The sequence below is a fragment of the Bos taurus genome, chromosome 24, assembly GCF_002263795.3.
Source record: "Bos taurus isolate L1 Dominette 01449 registration number 42190680 breed Hereford chromosome 24, ARS-UCD2.0, whole genome shotgun sequence".
In the NCBI taxonomy this organism is placed as follows: domain Eukaryota; kingdom Metazoa; phylum Chordata; class Mammalia; order Artiodactyla; family Bovidae; genus Bos; species Bos taurus.
In genome coordinates, this window is record NC_037351.1 from 22,337,943 (window position 1) to 22,355,167 (window position 17,225).

The window sequence follows — 17,225 nt, forward strand, 5'->3', positions numbered from 1 at the left end:
TCCCAGATTGACTCTTACTGGTGATGCATTTTTCTCATCAATAAAGAGGACAGTATTTGCTTCATAAATTGTAAGAAAAAAAATAAAATAATGCATGAAAAGTGCTTGGCCACTAGATGCCCAGTACATGGTTCTTGTGATTTTGATGATGATGTGGTGATAATGATGGTGATGGTGGTGGTTGTGATGATGATCTGGTCCCTGAACATCTTTGACTTCTAGTCTCATTACATCTTCATGACTAGTTTACATTTCCAGAGATTTCTGATTTTCACTTCTCTCTGATTTGTCTATACTGTTCTCTCTATAAATTCTCCTTCCCCCAACCTTCTATTTAAGGCATATTATTTAAAAAATTATTTTAAAAGTTTATCCTAGTGCTTCCATCTTCACATAGTATTTTCTCACTCCTCCTCCATAATATATGTTCTGTACATATGACTCCTAACTGTATTTCAAGGAAACTCTACATCTAGGGACTCTGGACAGCCATTATCTTTTCAATGTCAAGTACAGTGTCTGATTTTAAAATAATAGAAAAAATACACTGGTTTCTTCCCTCAGTTCCTGGCATGGAGCTCCTAAAATCCTTATAATTTCCTAAGTGATAAGAATACTAGGCGCATCTTTCATTCTAATATATGGTTTTGTTCCTGGTTCTGATATCAAGCTCCTAACTCCTTTGGTATTTTCTGCGTGATCAGAGTTTTGCTTTAATGAAGTGATGCTTGGTGGATTCCTGTGTAGCTTTGGGGTGGAGGCTGGTCACCAGAAAGGTTAGAAGCTTGAAACTTTTACCCCACTCCTATCCTCCAGGTGATGGTAGAAAGCAAAGAGGAACTAAACAGCCTCTTGATAAGGGTAGAAGAGGAGAGTGAAAAAGCTGGCTTAAAACTCAACATTCAAAAAATGAAGATCATGGCATCCGGTCCCATCACTTCATGGCAAATAGATGGGGAAAAAGTGGAAACAGTGACAGTTGTATTTTCTTGGGCTACAAAATCACTGCACATGGTGACTGCAGCCATAATATTAAAAGACGCTTGCTCCTTGGAAGAACAGCTATGACAAACCTAGACAGCATATTAAAAAGTGGAGATATCGCTTTGCCGACAAAGGTCTGTATAGTCAAAGCTGTGGTTTTTCCAGTAAGCATGTACGGATGTGAGAGTTGGACCATTAAAGAAGGCTGAGCACCAAAGAATTGATGCTTTCAAACTGTGGTGCTGGAGAAGACTCTTGAGAGTCTCTTGGGCTGCAAGGAGATCAAACCAGTTAATCCTAAAGAAAATCAACCCTGGATATTATTGGAAGTACTGATGCTGAAGCAGAAGCTTCAATACTTTGGCCACCTGATGAGAAGAGCTGACTCATTGGAAAAGACCCTGATGTTGGGAAAGATTGAGGGCAGGAGGAGAAGTGGGTGACAGAGGATGAGATGGTTAGATGGCATCATTGACACAATGGATATGAGTTTGAGCAAACTTCAGGAGGTAGTGAAGGATGGGGGAGCCTAGCATGTTGAGGTCCATGGGGTCACAGAGAGTCAGACACGACTTAGTGTCTGAACAACAATCCTCCAGGAGAGGAACTGGAAATTGAGTTAATGATTGAGCATGTCTACATGATGAAGCTTCCATAAAAACCCCCCAACTATGGGGCTTGGTCTGGGGTGGTTAACACCTCCATGTGCTAGGAGGATGTGCCTGTGCTTGGGACTCTTGGAGTTCACCCATGCATCTCTTTGTCTGGTTGTCCATCTATATCCTTTATCTTATTCTTTATTATACAATAAAGCGGTAAACGTAAGTGTTTTCCTGAGTGCTCTGAGTTGTACTAGCAAATGATTGAGCTGAGGAGGTGGTCGTGGAAACCTCCCATTTGTAGCTGGTATGTCAGAAGCACAGGTGACAATCTGTACTTGCAACTGGCATGTGAAGTCAAGGTGGGAGCAGTCTGTGAGACTGAGCCCTTAACCTGACGGCCCCGACACTGACTCCAGGCAGTCAGAATTGCTTGGTGCAGCAAGTCCATACATTTGGTATCAGCCTGTAACAGGGAACTACACATCTACCTCCATATTAGATCTGTTCCTTTGGCTTTTGTGCTTTGTTGACCTGTGCTTGTCAAGCTGGTTCTGTACCTTTTGTAAAATAATGCTGCCGATAGCCTGAAATATACAGGATAGCCTATTCTCAAGGAGCTGACCTTTAAAAGTCCATTCATACAGAGATAAAAAGTTTAAAACAGAATAGCATTTGTTTTATTGTAGGTTTACAGGAATATTGTGACTTGACCTACATGTACAGTTGCAAGAACAAAGGATTCCAACACCAAGAAGTTTGCAACCATCAACTCATCCCTCCCTGGACTTTAAAAGTGCTTTGCTGAAACCCTTTGAGGATCTTGGGTTTCTTTGGGAGCACAAACCCTTGTGCACAAACCTAGTCTCCTTGCATGGTCCTGCAGTAAACCTTTCTTTGCTTCAAACTCTGATGTTTTGGTTTGTTGGGCCTCATCGTGTGTCATGCACACAAACCTGCAGTCTGTAAAAAGTGTTGTGAGTACAGTAGTATTGTGAGAATAAGGGGAAACTGCATTTTTCTTACACTGACACATATAAATTCAACCTGAGTGCTTTTTTTTTATAAATGAGAAAGTGAATGAACATTAGAAATCTCAAATGAGCAAGGCTATAGAACATATCAGACCAAGACTTTTAAAGAAAACTTTGGACTTACAGGTTCCAGAATCAAAGGATCTCCCAGTTTAGTATTTCTTTGAATGGGACTGAAATTTCATAAAGAAAATTCACCTTTTTGTCACCCTCATTCATCAGATATGCTTGAAATGAATCCTCACATTAAATTAAATAATTACATAAAGAGCCTCACAGATGTGTTGTGCTTAATTTTAGAGCTGCACTCTCCAATAGGAAAGCACTTGTCAAATGTGACTATTATATAATTTAAATTACTTAGCATTAAATAAAATTAGAAATACTGTTCCTTAGTCAAACTAGTCTTATTTTGAGTGCTCAGCAGCCATGTGTGACTATCAGTTACTGTACAGGATGGTGCAGACAGAACCTTTCTAACACCACAGAAGTTTCCATTGAATAACACTCTTCTAGATTTCTGCTATCTCCACTATACCTAAATGCTAGGTTACAGTCAATACCAATTATCCTCTGTCAATCTTATATAAGCAGAATTTTCTTTTGAATGAAATTCAAATAATAATGCTTGGGAAGTATATTCAATTCAAAATATTATACTGATTTCTATCAAAGCCAAGCCATTTCAGATTTCACCATCTGGCACTTTCTTAGAGTGCAACTATAAAAATGTGCCCTCATTCTCCCATTTGATAGGGGACTTTTAATTCAAAACATCAGTTGTGAAGATAGATACAGATATGTGGGTAAAGGAATTCAAAAACTCTCCCACTCTAACACTAGCATTTGAATAATGCCTTATATTCATACCCTTAGATTATCTCAGCTAGTCCACAGCAGAACCCAGGCATTCTGATTCTTAAGCCAAGATCCTTTCTCTCCACCATGCTGCTTATACATGTTCTAACTACAAACTGGAGCAGTGGGGCACATATGGCTCTAGGTAAGCCATATTTATGCCTTCTTACAGCTTTAGAAGTATCAGAGCAGACATAAGCTGGTGTGTCTGTCACGTTTCTCAAATTTTTTTTTCAGAATGACTATCCTTGTCTACACTTACAAACATCACAACAATGAAAAACTCTATGTATGTTTATTTTGTTACAATATTTTAAATTGTTGGGTACAATTTTTAAAGCCTTTGCTATACATTTCCAGGTTGACCCCCTCCCCCACAATGTATCAATTTATGCTTTCAGTAGCAGAACATTGGATATTATTACTCTCTCTCCTCCTTTTGCTTCTTTTTTTAAAAAAAATTGCTAAAGATTAAAATATTAGTTTATTTAATTTGTTAGTATTTAAAAAATAATAGCGAATATAACACCAAAGATGTGATCCATGAAAGAAATAATTGATATGTTGGACTTCATTAAAATTAAAAATGTTGCTCTGTGAAAGACAATATCAAAAGAACTAGAAGACAAGCCAGATACTGAAAGACAATATTTGCAAAAGACACATCTGATAAAGGATTGCTATGCAAAATACACCTAATGACCTAAACGGACATCTCACCAAAAAAGATATACAGATGGCAAACAGGCATATGGAAAATGTCCACATCATATGTCATCAGGCAAATACAAATTAAAACAATAATGAGATACCACCACACATCGAATAGAATGGCCAGAGACAGAACCCTGAGAACACCAAATGCTGGTGATGAGGAACAACAGGACTCCTCATTTCTTGTTCGTAGTAATTCAAGATGGTAAAGTTACTTTGAAAGTGGTTTCTCACAAAACGAAACATACTCTTAGCATATGTTCCAGTAATTGCACTCCTTGTTATTCACCCAAAAAAAAGCTGAAAACTTCTGTCCACACAAAACCCTGCACATAAATGTTTAGAGAAGCTTTATTTGTAATTGTCGAAACTTGGAAGCAACCAAAATGTCCTTTAGTAGGTGAATGGATAAATAAACTGTGGTACATCCAAACAAATGTAATGTTACTCAGTGCTAAAAAGAAATGAGCTATCAAGACATGAAAAGACATGGAGGAAACTTAAATGCATATAGGAAGTGAAAGAAACCAATCTGAAAAAGCTATATACTGTATGATTCTAACTAAATGATATTCTGGAAAAGGCAAAATTATGGAACAATAAAAAGTTCAATGGTTTCCAAGATAAAGTGGGGGTGAGGAGGGGTGTGTGTGGAGGGAAAGAAGAGATAAACAGGCAGAAAGTGAAAGTGAAAGTGAAGTCGCTCAGTTGTGTCCGACTCTTTTCGACCCCATGGACAGAACACAGAGGATATTTAGGGCAGTGAAATATCCTGTATGATATTATAACAATGGAAATATATATATGTATTTATCATTATACCTTTGTCCAAACCCATAGAATCCTAGAATTCACCAAAAGTAAATCCTAAGGTAAACTATGAACTTTGGGTGATTATTATGTGTCAATGTAGGTTGATCTTTGATAAAAAAAAGTTTGTACCATTCTCTTGTTCAGTGTTGATAATGAGGGAGCTAATGCAGACGTAGGGATGGGAAGTGAATGGGAAATCTCCGTACCTCCTGTTTAAACCTGTTGCAAACCTAAAACTGCACTGAAAATAAAGTAATAAAATAAGTGCTGTTCTCTTTCTTATTAATTTATGAGACCTTATTATATATTATAAATGCTCATCTTCTTTTCTTTCATGTGTGCTGCAAATATTGATTCTAGTTTGCTTTTTATCTTTTAATTTTGTTTATAGTATTTTCCAGAAGTAATAAGTTTCTATACAACCATTTCTTTATGATTTCTGCCTTTGAAGGCATATTGTGCTATCTCAAGTTCCATATTTTCTTTCGCTTCTTTGATGCAGCCATGTTTTATACTGGAATCATCAATTTATCTGCTATTTTTTTTTTCATATGAGGGTACATAGAAGAAAGTGCTTCTTCGGAGTACAATTTTTCCCCAAACAAACCCAAATTAGTAAGTTTTAGATGTAAAATACCATTGTTATTTAAATAAATAATTTAAAAATTTAAAATATAAGTAAAATATTAAAATGATGTCAATAGTGAACATTTTATCATGTAAATACCAGGTAGAGGGGAATTATATAACAATAATATCACTCTAAAATGTATCAAGGTAATATTATCATGAAAGTGAAACTAGCTGATTGTACCTATTTATATACCAAAAATGTAACAAATTGTCTGTTCCTAGCAATGCATTTACTCTTTTCCTATCAGATACTGGCCCACACACTGTATAATTTTTGGGGAGTTTAATCATTACTGATGAAAACATCTATTGCTTGTTGAACAAAGTTAACATCCTTTATAATAAGCTCTGAGAAGACCATAACAGGCACATTTATTGTTAGTGATTTGTAAATGCGATTAATGGAATTAATGAAAGTTGGGAGGAAATATCTGAAAATCATACCACTTACTAGAAATTTTCCATTTCTTTCTAAAAACATTGGCCTTTGACTACATAGCTCAGAGCTTTCTAATGAAGTCTATCTTTCTCTCTGAATTAATCATTATTGCCATTATAATCACTATCATTATCATGACTGTGATACCATTACTTTTTTTTTATTTGAAATGTTTAAGAATATTTTTAAAGTCTAATTCTTTTCATACAAAAAAATTACATAGTTGTCAATTATAAAACCCACTTTGATGAAGTCACAGGTTTAAATATAGCAACTCCTAAAAGTGGAATATCTAGCTGATATTGAATCATCATTCATTGGCTTTATCTTCATCTATTTCAGAGATTTTGTCTTAGGGACCAAAAATTATCATTACTTTTATTGAAGAGGCTATAATAGTCAATATGATTCTTCTTTATCATGATTCTGTTGAACATCTATCTCTTTAATAGAGGTAAATGTTTGTAGATAATTAGCTATTTGTCTGAGAGGCTAGGGAACTCTAGAAATTAGAGGTTAAATGTTGAAATGCTCCCAATCATTCAAAATTAACAGTAAAGCATGATTTAAACATGGGTTGACACAAATGATCATAACATCTGCAAAATTTCTAACTTAAAGCAAGAACATCAAAAGTCATTTTGCTCCTTAAGAATATGAGTATTCCCTACAGCCATTATAAAAAACAGTGTGGAGGCTTCTATAAATACAGAAAATAGAGCTACCATGTGATCCAGCAGTCCCTCTTCTGAGAATATACCCCAAAGAAAGTAAACCAGTAATGGAAAAGATATCTGTGTTCCCATGTTCATTGTAGCATTATTCGTGATAACCAAGACATGGAAACAAATGTATGTCAACAGATGACTGGAAAATGAAATTGTGATGTATACATAAAGGAGTACTATTCAGCCTTAAAAAAGAGTAAGATCCTGACATTCGCAACAAAACAGATGAATGCAGAAGACATTACGCTAATGAAAAAAGCCAGACCCAGAAGGAAAACTACTGTATGATCTCACTTATAATGTGGACTCTAAACAAGGTAAATATATGGAAGCAGATATTAGAATGGTGGCTACCAACCACTGTTGGGTGGGGGAAACAGGAGATGTTAGTCAAAGGGTACAAAGTTGCACGTATATAGGATGAACTAGTCTAGAGATCTAATGTATGGCCTGGTGACTAGAGTTAATAATTCTCTATATTGTGTAACACAAATTTGCTAAAAGAGTAGATTTCAGGAACTCTCATCACACACACAAAATGGTAACTATTTGAGCAGAAGATATGTTAATTAGCTTGACTGTAGTAATCATTTCATTACATACATGTATATCAAGTCATCATGTTGTATACCTTAAATACATACAATTCTTAGTAAATATTTAAAAGAAGTTTCCATCTTATGGACCTCTCAGTTACAATGACTTTAAAAATGGACATGTACACATGGCTTAGTGCCAAGTGTATAAAAATCACAAAAAATGGGTAATTTTTACACACTTCTAGCTCTAATGTATAAGCTAGCTGATATCTTAGCCCAAAACAGGAAGAACTGAAATATACCCAATTAGAGGAATTTGTTTTCATTTCAGTTAATAGAAAGAAACTATCCATGCCTTACCAAGGACTTGAAACATGGAATAGTGGAATGATAGTACTTTTTGCTAATTTCACCTCATTCCCACTATATTGTCTCTCTTCCTTTTTATATAAAGGTTTAACCTATACTGAAGGAAAGAAGAAAGCTTGATTAAGAGATCATTCACACTTTTACCTTTATCTTTTGTCTATTTTTCTTTTCTTATGTTTTCTGTCTCTCTCTCTCTCCCCCTCTTTCTATCTCAGATATTGCCAGTATTGAGAATTTCACGCTTTAAAATATTTTACCAGGTACCATCTTTCACCAACTCTTAGTAATTTCCTATTTTTAAGTAATAACAACTGAGGCTTGTGAAAATATTTTGGAGGACATGCTCATAGCTTGTTTTGTATTCAAAGCAACTAAGGGAAAAAGGAAAGAAAGAATTCAGATTCAAGCTTGGACATTGTAAAAATGTTACAAATGTGCTATTATAATGCTTTTGATATTTGTTATCATGGAAATAGTTCCCCTTATTTGCAATCATGGCAAAAAAATTGTTTTGAATAATTATGACTTCTTGCTCAAATTTAGAAGATGGCCTGAATGGATGAAAACTAGAGAGACTTAGAAAAAAAAAAAAAGAAAATAGCAATGAAAATCACAGAACATAAACAAATTTTAAAAAATCTAAGTGTTCCTTTTTAAAGAAAGGGTGGTATAAGAGTAACCTTGGCATAATTTATTGGCTTTTATCCCAATCAGCACCAATTAGTGGCAATCAACTGCTTTTAGCTATGAAAGTATTTTTTAAAACCTCTCCTATATGAAAACACTCCAGTGAATATCCCTGAGTAATACTGGGTTCTGCTAGTTTTAGCAGGGTTTTGTCTCTGAAGCTGCCAAGACAACTTTGTTCTAAGAGGAGATAAGTTGGCTAGGTTAGCCCTTAACTAAAAAATGAAAGTAAATCTTAATGTCTTATGAAAAAGCTAAACATCAAACAACTGCAGAAACAAGAAATCAAAACAAATCATAAATTTTCTTCTTTAACTTGCTCCGCACATATCCAAGCCTCCCTCTTTGAAGCAAGCTGCTTGGATGATACGTAAACAACGCAAGGAGGAGGCGCCCATGCTCTGGGAATTGATGCTTCACGGAGCCACACTGAAGTGTTTACATTCTGCTTTTACCAGCCTCTAAGTAAAGAGTGCATTTTCTACTCCCTGTAATATATTTACTTCTATTTTTAAATCCTCTAAGGTGCATATGACCACCGTGTCTGAAAGAACAGAATATTAATGGATATAAAATATGATGTAAAAATTATAGATAAAACCGAACTCTTCATGATGAATGAGGCTGGTAGTAATAGGACGAAAGAGGAATAGAAGTCCAGACAGAATAAATATAGTGAATAACAGGCTGGAGAACTTGGTCCTAGGGCTCCGTTAGTATAAGAGACAAGCAGCTCTGGGCTAATGCCACTAATAAGGTGTCCACTAAGAAAAGTGGACCATTTTCAAAGAAGGAAACACTTTACTCTGGTTTACACTGATCTGAAGACGCTAATTGCATTCTTATTACTTCCTTTCTAGTTTTCTTTCTTTTACTTGCACATACACGCTCACTCACACTACCAAAGAACTATAAAAATTCACAACATTCCAAACTTTCAAATTAAAAACAGACGCGATCAGAGGTGGGGGGAGTTGGGGTAGGGGAGACGGGAGAAATTTGCCCTGTGTCCATGTCGGGGTGGGGACGGGGGTGACAGTGAAATTCCACCCGGCAAGTTCTGCCACTGCAACAGAAGAAGTAAGAGGTCAGTTTCATAGATTCAATTAAACCTTACCTGGTTTTGTAGTTAAATGCAGCAGCATGCCCCTAATTCTTCCTCTAAAGTATTACATATGCTGAAAGCTATAGTATTTGACCTTACACACTTCCACAGAAGAAACTCCTAAGTAACCTTCAACTTCAATAAAACGCTGTGTTCATTCTTCCCCTTGTGCTCAACGCACAGCAATCTAATACACCTCATCATGTGGTCCGTTACCATGGCAGCGATGAATCCAGCTGCTGAAATACAAAAGACTGACAAAAAGTTGCTTTTTCCCCCTCCACCCACCCTGACAAAGTCAGATTTTTTTTTTCCTGTATGACAAGTCTAATTTGAATATCTTTCTGTTGCTGACTCAACTTCGTGGACAAGGAGAAAAGAAAAAGAAAAACGAGTAAAAAGATGCAAGAAAAAAAGAGCTCCCAGAAAATGTAAACCAACTAATGAAATACCTATATGCATTTTTAAGATGCCGTTAATCCCTTGAAAGACTGATGATTATCTACTACTTCTGCCGACCAAATACTTTGAAATGTCAGTTACTAACTCAATAGGAAATGCAGCATTAATCTCACAGCATCTTTTAAAATATTTTTAAAAATACATGAAATGATTCAGTAAAACAGATGCTGAGAAATACTACATTAGTCTACGAAGGGCTAGTCTCAAAGTATTTTCCTAGGGGAAACTCCTAATTACAGCTCAGAGATGGGAGGTAACATTCTTCATTTTCTTTTCATCAAGACCCTGTGTTTATCCGTTATTTAAACAGATTAGATTTCAGTTCTACTTAAAATGCTCATAGATTTGGATCTAGGGTGGTGGAGCCTACTAGAATTACGCAAACCGTATCTGGGGGCTCTATATTAAGATAGGGGGTTGGCACAATATCAACTCTGAGCAATCCAGGGATCTCCCTCCCCCAAACCAATGGTTACATAATTAAGATTGAAGGAATCACCTTCGCTTTCTTCCCAGTACTTTAAGGAAGGCTGACAGGAGGAGTCCTGAGTGACTGGGGCTTCACCTCATTTCAGCTGTGGTTCCTCCCACCCACCACAGGGCTCTGAGCTCCCGCCAGCGACTGCTTTGTCCCTCAGGCCTTGCATTGCCACCCTGCTGCTTCCACGGCCTTGCTTACTGCCCATGTTTAGCTCATATTTCATAATACTGTGTTTACATGGCTAACTTCTCTTTTTAGATATGGACTCTCCTAGGAAAGGGAGCTGTGTCTTTTTCATATTTCTACGCCAGTCATCAGCTTTGGCACAATGGACGGCTCAGGGACAATTTATTTTCTGTTTTTTTTTTTTTTTTTTACAAATTTTATGGTGTAGTTTTTATTTATTAAGAGAAAAATTTTCATGAAAAGTAGTTAATAGACATTGTTGTCTAGGTTCAGATGTGAACCTCATTCTGTAATCTCTCACGTTGTTTTATATATATACCCACGAATCCTGATCTTTTTTTTTTTTGTCGTGGTATATTTCTTTTCTTTTTTTAAATTTTATTTTATTTTTAAACTTTACAATATTGTACTGGTTTTGCCAAATATCGAAATGAATCTGCCACAGGTATACATGTGTTCCCCATCCTGAACCCTCCTCCCTCCTCCCTCCCCATACCATCCCTCTGGGTCATCCCAGTGCACCAGCCCCAAGCATCCAGTATCGTCCATCGAACAAATTAAAATACAGTTGATTTACAATATTGTGTTAGTTTCTGGTGTATAGCGAAAATGATTCAGCTACACACACACACACACACACACACTGTTTCCCATTATGGTTTATTGAAGGATATTGAACCTGGTTCCTTGTGCTGTACAGTAGGACTTCGTTGTTTACATATTTTATATGTCGTAGTTTGTAGTTGCTAATCTCAAACCCCTAATTTATCCCTCCCCCAGCTCGGGCACCCACACTGCTTTCTGTGTCTGTGAGGCTGTTTCTGTTCTGTCAGTAAGTTCAATTGTGTCATATTTTAGATTCCACATGTAAGTGATATCATATGGTGTTTGTCTTTCTCTTTCTGACTTATTTCACTTAGTGTCACAACCTCTAGGCCCATCCAGGTTGCTGCAAATGGCATTATTTCCTCCCTTTTTATGGTTCCATTGTATATACACAGCGTCTTCTTTATCCATTCATCTATGGACATTAGTTTTTTCCACGTTCTGGCTATTGTAAACAGCTGCTGCTATGAACACTGGGGTGCATGTATCTTTTCAAGTTAGTTTTCTTCAGATATACACCCAGGAGAAGGATTGCTGGATTATATGGCAACTCTACCTTTAATATTTTAAGGAATCCCTATACTGTTCTTGATAGTGGCTGCAACAATTTACATTTCCACCAACAGCGTACGAGGGTTTCCTTTTTTCCATACCCTCTCCAGCATTTGTTATTTGTAGATGTTTTAATGATGCCCATTTTGACTGCTAGGTACAATGGTGGTAACTCATTATAGTTTGGTTTGCATTCCTCTAATAATTAGCAATATTGAGTGTCTTTTCATGTGCCTATTGGCTACCTATATCTGAATGTTTTCTTTGGAGAAATCTCTATTTAGGTTTTCTACCCAGTTTTGATTGGGTTAGTGTTTTTTTTGTTGTTGTTGTTGTTGCTATTGAGTTGTATGAGCTGTTTGTATATTTTGGAAATTCACCACCGGTCTCATTGTTTGCAAATATTTTTTCTCAATCTGCATGTTGCCTTTTCATTTTGCTCAGTGGCTATTTCTTGAATGGATAAAGCAGGAAATGAGTGTTTTACCTTAGTATCGTGGAGGAGCCCTCAGCTCCTCTAGGACTCTGCTCAAAGCTCTCCCTCTAGTTAAACCCTTATGAGGTCCACAAAGGTTTTTCCTTAATATTCTATGCCACTAATGGAAGTGGGCAACAGGAGCCGGGAGCTCTTCAGAGGATCAATCATGGAGCTACCCAGACATGGGTGTGAAACCTGGCTCCTGCTCACACCAGTTGGTGATCTTGGATAGATCATTTAATCTCTCTAAACCTGGGTTACTCTAAGGCTCCTACTTTAAAGAGTTATGGAAAAAGAAAATGAAATGAGATAGTTCAAGGGAAGCATCAAACACTGAGCTTGGAAACAAACTAAATGTTCAACAAATGGTTGCTAGTACTCTTTAGTAAAAATGTGAAAGATTTTTGAGCAAGAGGGACAATGAGAAAGTGCACTGACACCTTCCTGAATTTCTCTTGCTGATAAAACTGTTGATTAATTTAAATCAGACTGACACATGCACTCCTTAGTATGAAAAGATGAAAGTGAAGTCGCTCAGTCCTGTCCGACTCTTTGCGACCCCATAGACTGTAGCCTACCAGGCTCCTCTGTCCATGGGATTTTCCAGGCGAGAGTACTGGAGTGGATTGCCATTTCCTTCTCCAGGGGATCTTCCCAACCCAGGGCTTGAACCCGGGTCTTCTGCATTGTAGAGGGTAATGATGCAGCATGAACATAGAGACCACTCCAGGAAAATATCTAGATTGCTTATTCCTACTTACAAACCAACAAGGTGGGGGATAACCAGTCAAGTGGTTTTACATATTCCCAGGGCAAAATGGGTGGAAGAGGGTTAAACTTGGGAGTCAATTAAAAATCTTTTAAATATGAAAGAAAAACACAGTAAAGAAAGCAGTTCATTTTGATACTTACATTGGATTCTCAAGAAATGGTCTATATATTATTTATTAGTATTTTTTTCAAATTAAAATGGAATATGAAGAACTTTTATCATAAAAAAGCTTGATACTAAAAATTATATGTATAGATCTCATCTTAAAACAATTTACCAATGTTGGATTAACAGTAGCTTTTAAAAGATTACCCTGACAGCAGTAATGAACACAGCATTGTAAATCAACTATACTACAGTTAAAAAAAGAAAATATCACCTTGATCTGTAATAAGGGCTCTAAACTGCTCACCAATACAGACTTTTAGCTGTTTTTCTTCACAGTCATCTAACTCAGGAAATTACCTGACACCAAAGCCAACTGCATTGGAAAATTAGCATCAAAATCCCTTTGAAGACTTATAGTGCAAAGCAGCAGTCAGGGGTTAATAAAAAAAAAACCCAGGAGAGAAAAAACTTTCATTGCAGGAAGTTGCCAGAAAGGATAAAAATGAATGTTGCACATTGCAAGATTTCTCTAACATTAGAAAAAAACAGGCCTACAAGAAAATTGGTAGAGGTTATTAAAATAGCTTTGGCACTGCTACAACTCTGAAAAATCCTTAAGTGTTGTGACTCCTGACAACACAATTCTATAAGAACAGGCAAAGAAGCAGGAAGCACGTCCATTGGAGAAGTCAGCACCCGCTAATCCTCTTCCGGGCAGCTGATGAAGGCAAGACCAAGAGGACCACCATTTGAATAATTCATTTCTGTGGGAGTCCTTACTGTGTGCCTTTTCCCCATATGGATTGGTTATGTATCTAACTTTTTTTCCATTGTGTAAGTTTTAAGAGCCTATCCTTTATGTAGTGGGTTGTCCAAAAAGTTCATTCGCGTCTTTCGGTAAGATGCTATGGAAAAACCCGAACAAACTTTTTGGCTGACCCAATAGTTAATGTAAACTGCTGCTAGAGCATCCGATATGATCAGCAAACATCCTTTGTCAGGGGCTAAAACAACCTGTTTGATTGTCTCTCTTTAAGATGTCGGTATATTTGGTTTCACCAAGTTTTAAATCCCTTTTGCAAATATTAACGTCTCACTCAGGGTGATCAAAATTTGTAACATAATCTGTGCTGGTGTGACCCACTTAATTTCATATGAAGAATTCAGTCACTTAGGGAGATAGCTTTTGTGACTTCATGCATTGAAATACTGTACTCCAGAAAGTCAATTTGCTAAACCATGGACCCAGGGACTTGGGAGGAAGCTTACAGGGTTACTTGCTTCTCGCTCTCTCTTCAGACAGGAGGGCATCTAATTTCCCAAACTCAAGGTAATAATATAGGCTCAGAGGTTATAAGCTTTAATTAACACATTATTGACCGAAAGATTTTTGCAGAAATGAAAGCCTGTGGTGTTAACACGTCTCTGGTCAATAACGGGTGAAGCAGCATGGTTACAAAAAACTGGCTGTTAACGTCAATGAAATTAAAACAAGACAAACCAAATTGAATTTCAACAAGAGTGATTTTTTTTCAGGTCACATTTTAAAACTGTTACTTATTTTATAATACCACAAAGTGCTTTATTGTTCAGGCACTGGTTTAAATCAAATAAGAAAACTTGCTAACAGCAACCACAAAGTGGTTGTGGTCTATTGAATAGTTTTGGCAAGCACAGAGTTTCTTGGGCTGCTCTGAGCAGCTGACCTAAAAAATATTAATCGGATTAGTATCTATTCTACTCATGAAAATTTCTTATGAAAGAACAACGCTCTTGCAAGCCATTTCAATTTATATAACCCAATATCAAGATAGTCTCTTTGACCCTTAAGATGTTTTCAAAACATGTACTCTTCCTTTGAATTGTACTAATCTAGCTATAAATAATAAGGATGCCTTTGTGTTTTTCTACTGTTGACACATCACAGAAAATGCCTCCTTTTTTAAATAGCACTGTGAAATGAATGGCTACGTTTTCTGCAGATAAGTTATTTGTAAAACTGGAATCATTTTGCCATGCTCACTTAGGAAAACTTATCCCCAAATTTCTGTTTGTGTGCTTTTCATCTCTCTCTAAAATTCATAATTATATAATTATATTCTGGATTTTTCCTTAATGAAAAACATCCTTGGTTTTTAAACTTAATAATAAAAAGTTACACTGGTCCATTTCCTCACTACAAAGTAATATCACACATTCAAAGTAGAGAAATTGAAAAGTGCAATTTATGAAATAATCTTAAACACTTATAATTCAGGTATCTGAAGTAACAAATACCAATATTCTGATGTATTTCTTTAATTTACATGGTAAATATCTCAGATAATGTTGAAAATTGCTTTCTATTGCTTAATGAAAGAAACGTACAATAAACATACAATCATATTACCTACTCTTTGAAAATATTTTTTGATAGTTGCATAAAATTCTGCTATTTGGATGTATCAGAATTGATTTAGCCATGCCTTATTGTCAAGTATATTTTTAGTCTTTTCCAGGTTTCTTATTATAAGCAATATACCTTTGCATATAAACTTTGATCACATCTTGGGTTATTTCCTTAGAATGGATTCCTTAGAATGGAAGGGAGATTATTGGTTTAAGTTAGAAAGTCTAAGGATCCAATTTTAGAATTGACAGGATCCATACGTATAACTTGGAGAAGGAAATGGCAATCCACTCCAGTATTCTTGCCTGGAAAATCCCATGGACAGAGGAGCCTGGCGAGCTACAGTCCATGGGGTTGCAAGAGTTGGACATGACTTACCAACTAAACCACCACCACCACCACCATCATACATATAATTTAGTATAATACTTCCTTTTATAGAAGAGAAAACTGAGCCTCAGTGAGGTGCCAGGGCTGGCTCAGAGTCTTACTATGAGTTCTTCTGGTGCTAGAATGGAAATTTGGGTTCTTTCTGATCTGCTTTGCTTTCTGTAATTTCACCACGTGTGCATGTATGCATGCGTGCTCAGTTGCTTCAGTTGGTCTGACTCATCGTGACCCCATAGACCATAGCCTGACAGGCTTCTCTGTCCATGGGATTTTCCCAGCAGGGATACTGGAGTGGGTGCCATTTCCTCCTCCAGGGGATCTTGCTGACCCAGGGATTGAACCCTCGTCTCCTGTGTCTCCTGCATTGTAGACGGAGTCTGCAATACCCTCCTAGGTATTACCTGTGAAACTCCACGAATGTGCTCTGAGCCCAAGTCAGGAATGGGAGTTACTTGGTGGTGGGTGATGCTAGTTTTTGTCAGGGTCAAGCCACATGGCAGTATCTCTGAGGCCACTTTCCACTGAACGCTAAACAGAGTGGATACTGAGAAGAAGCAGTCTCCCAGATCCAAATCTGTCCTGAGAAAAACAAACTGGAAAAGGATTCCAAGAGAGTTGAGAGGACTCATAAAATCAGTGAGTTCAAATTGATATAAAATGTACAAGTGCTCTTTGGTGGGGCCCAAGTTCTTTTATGATCTTGTATTTTGTCAAGAGAGCAGAAAACCTGAGTGACTGTGTGAATGGTAGATTGTCAGGAAGCTCATAAGGGAAGGGGAAGAAATATGAGTCTGGTCACCCTCCTTGACAATCCCATATCCTGCAAATTCAGGTGTGTTTGCCCAGACATGATGGGGTCTCCATCTGACAGGATATATTATATCTCAGCTACAGGGAAACGGAAAGACATTTCCAAAAATCAAGTCTATTTGGGAAGTCAAGGAAACAGGAAGATTTCTGAGACCTCACCCTTAAAAGAATCCATTTTCTTAGTCTGAAGACAAGAGTACACAGAAATTATGGATTCTCAGTCTCTTCCATGTGACTTGTTCTAAGATCAGATGACTTATTCTAATTTAATAAATATTATAAATGCCTTCTAAAAGCACACACTGTACTATTTGTAGGCAAAGAAATATAAATGACCTATACTCTAGACGGAGAGATAAAAACATGGATAAAGAAAATATAGCTGTAGATATATAATATATGAGAAAATATAATTAACTGACTTGAAAGCAGACAGGCAATTTAATTAGGTTAGTTTAAACAGAACACTTAGGGGCAAAAAGGACCCAT

General features: G+C 36.7%; 1 protein-coding gene across 25 annotated transcripts in view; it reads right to left on the reverse strand.

Annotated features, from left to right (window-relative positions):
- Nucleotides 1–17,225, reverse strand: part of DTNA (dystrobrevin alpha) — a 451,122-nt gene that overhangs the window by 207,390 nt on the left and 226,507 nt on the right. Inside the window, exon 1 of one of the 25 annotated variants that reach the window (XM_024984386.2) lies at nucleotides 9,515–9,751. The exons of 21 other annotated variants lie outside the window; for them this stretch is intronic. The gene's annotated coding sequence lies outside the window, so the exon portion shown is untranslated. Of the gene's footprint in view, nucleotides 1–9,514; nucleotides 9,752–17,225 lie in introns of those variants that run through there. 3 more of the 25 variants (XM_024984387.2, XM_024984391.2, XM_024984398.2) reach the window with 3 other exon arrangements.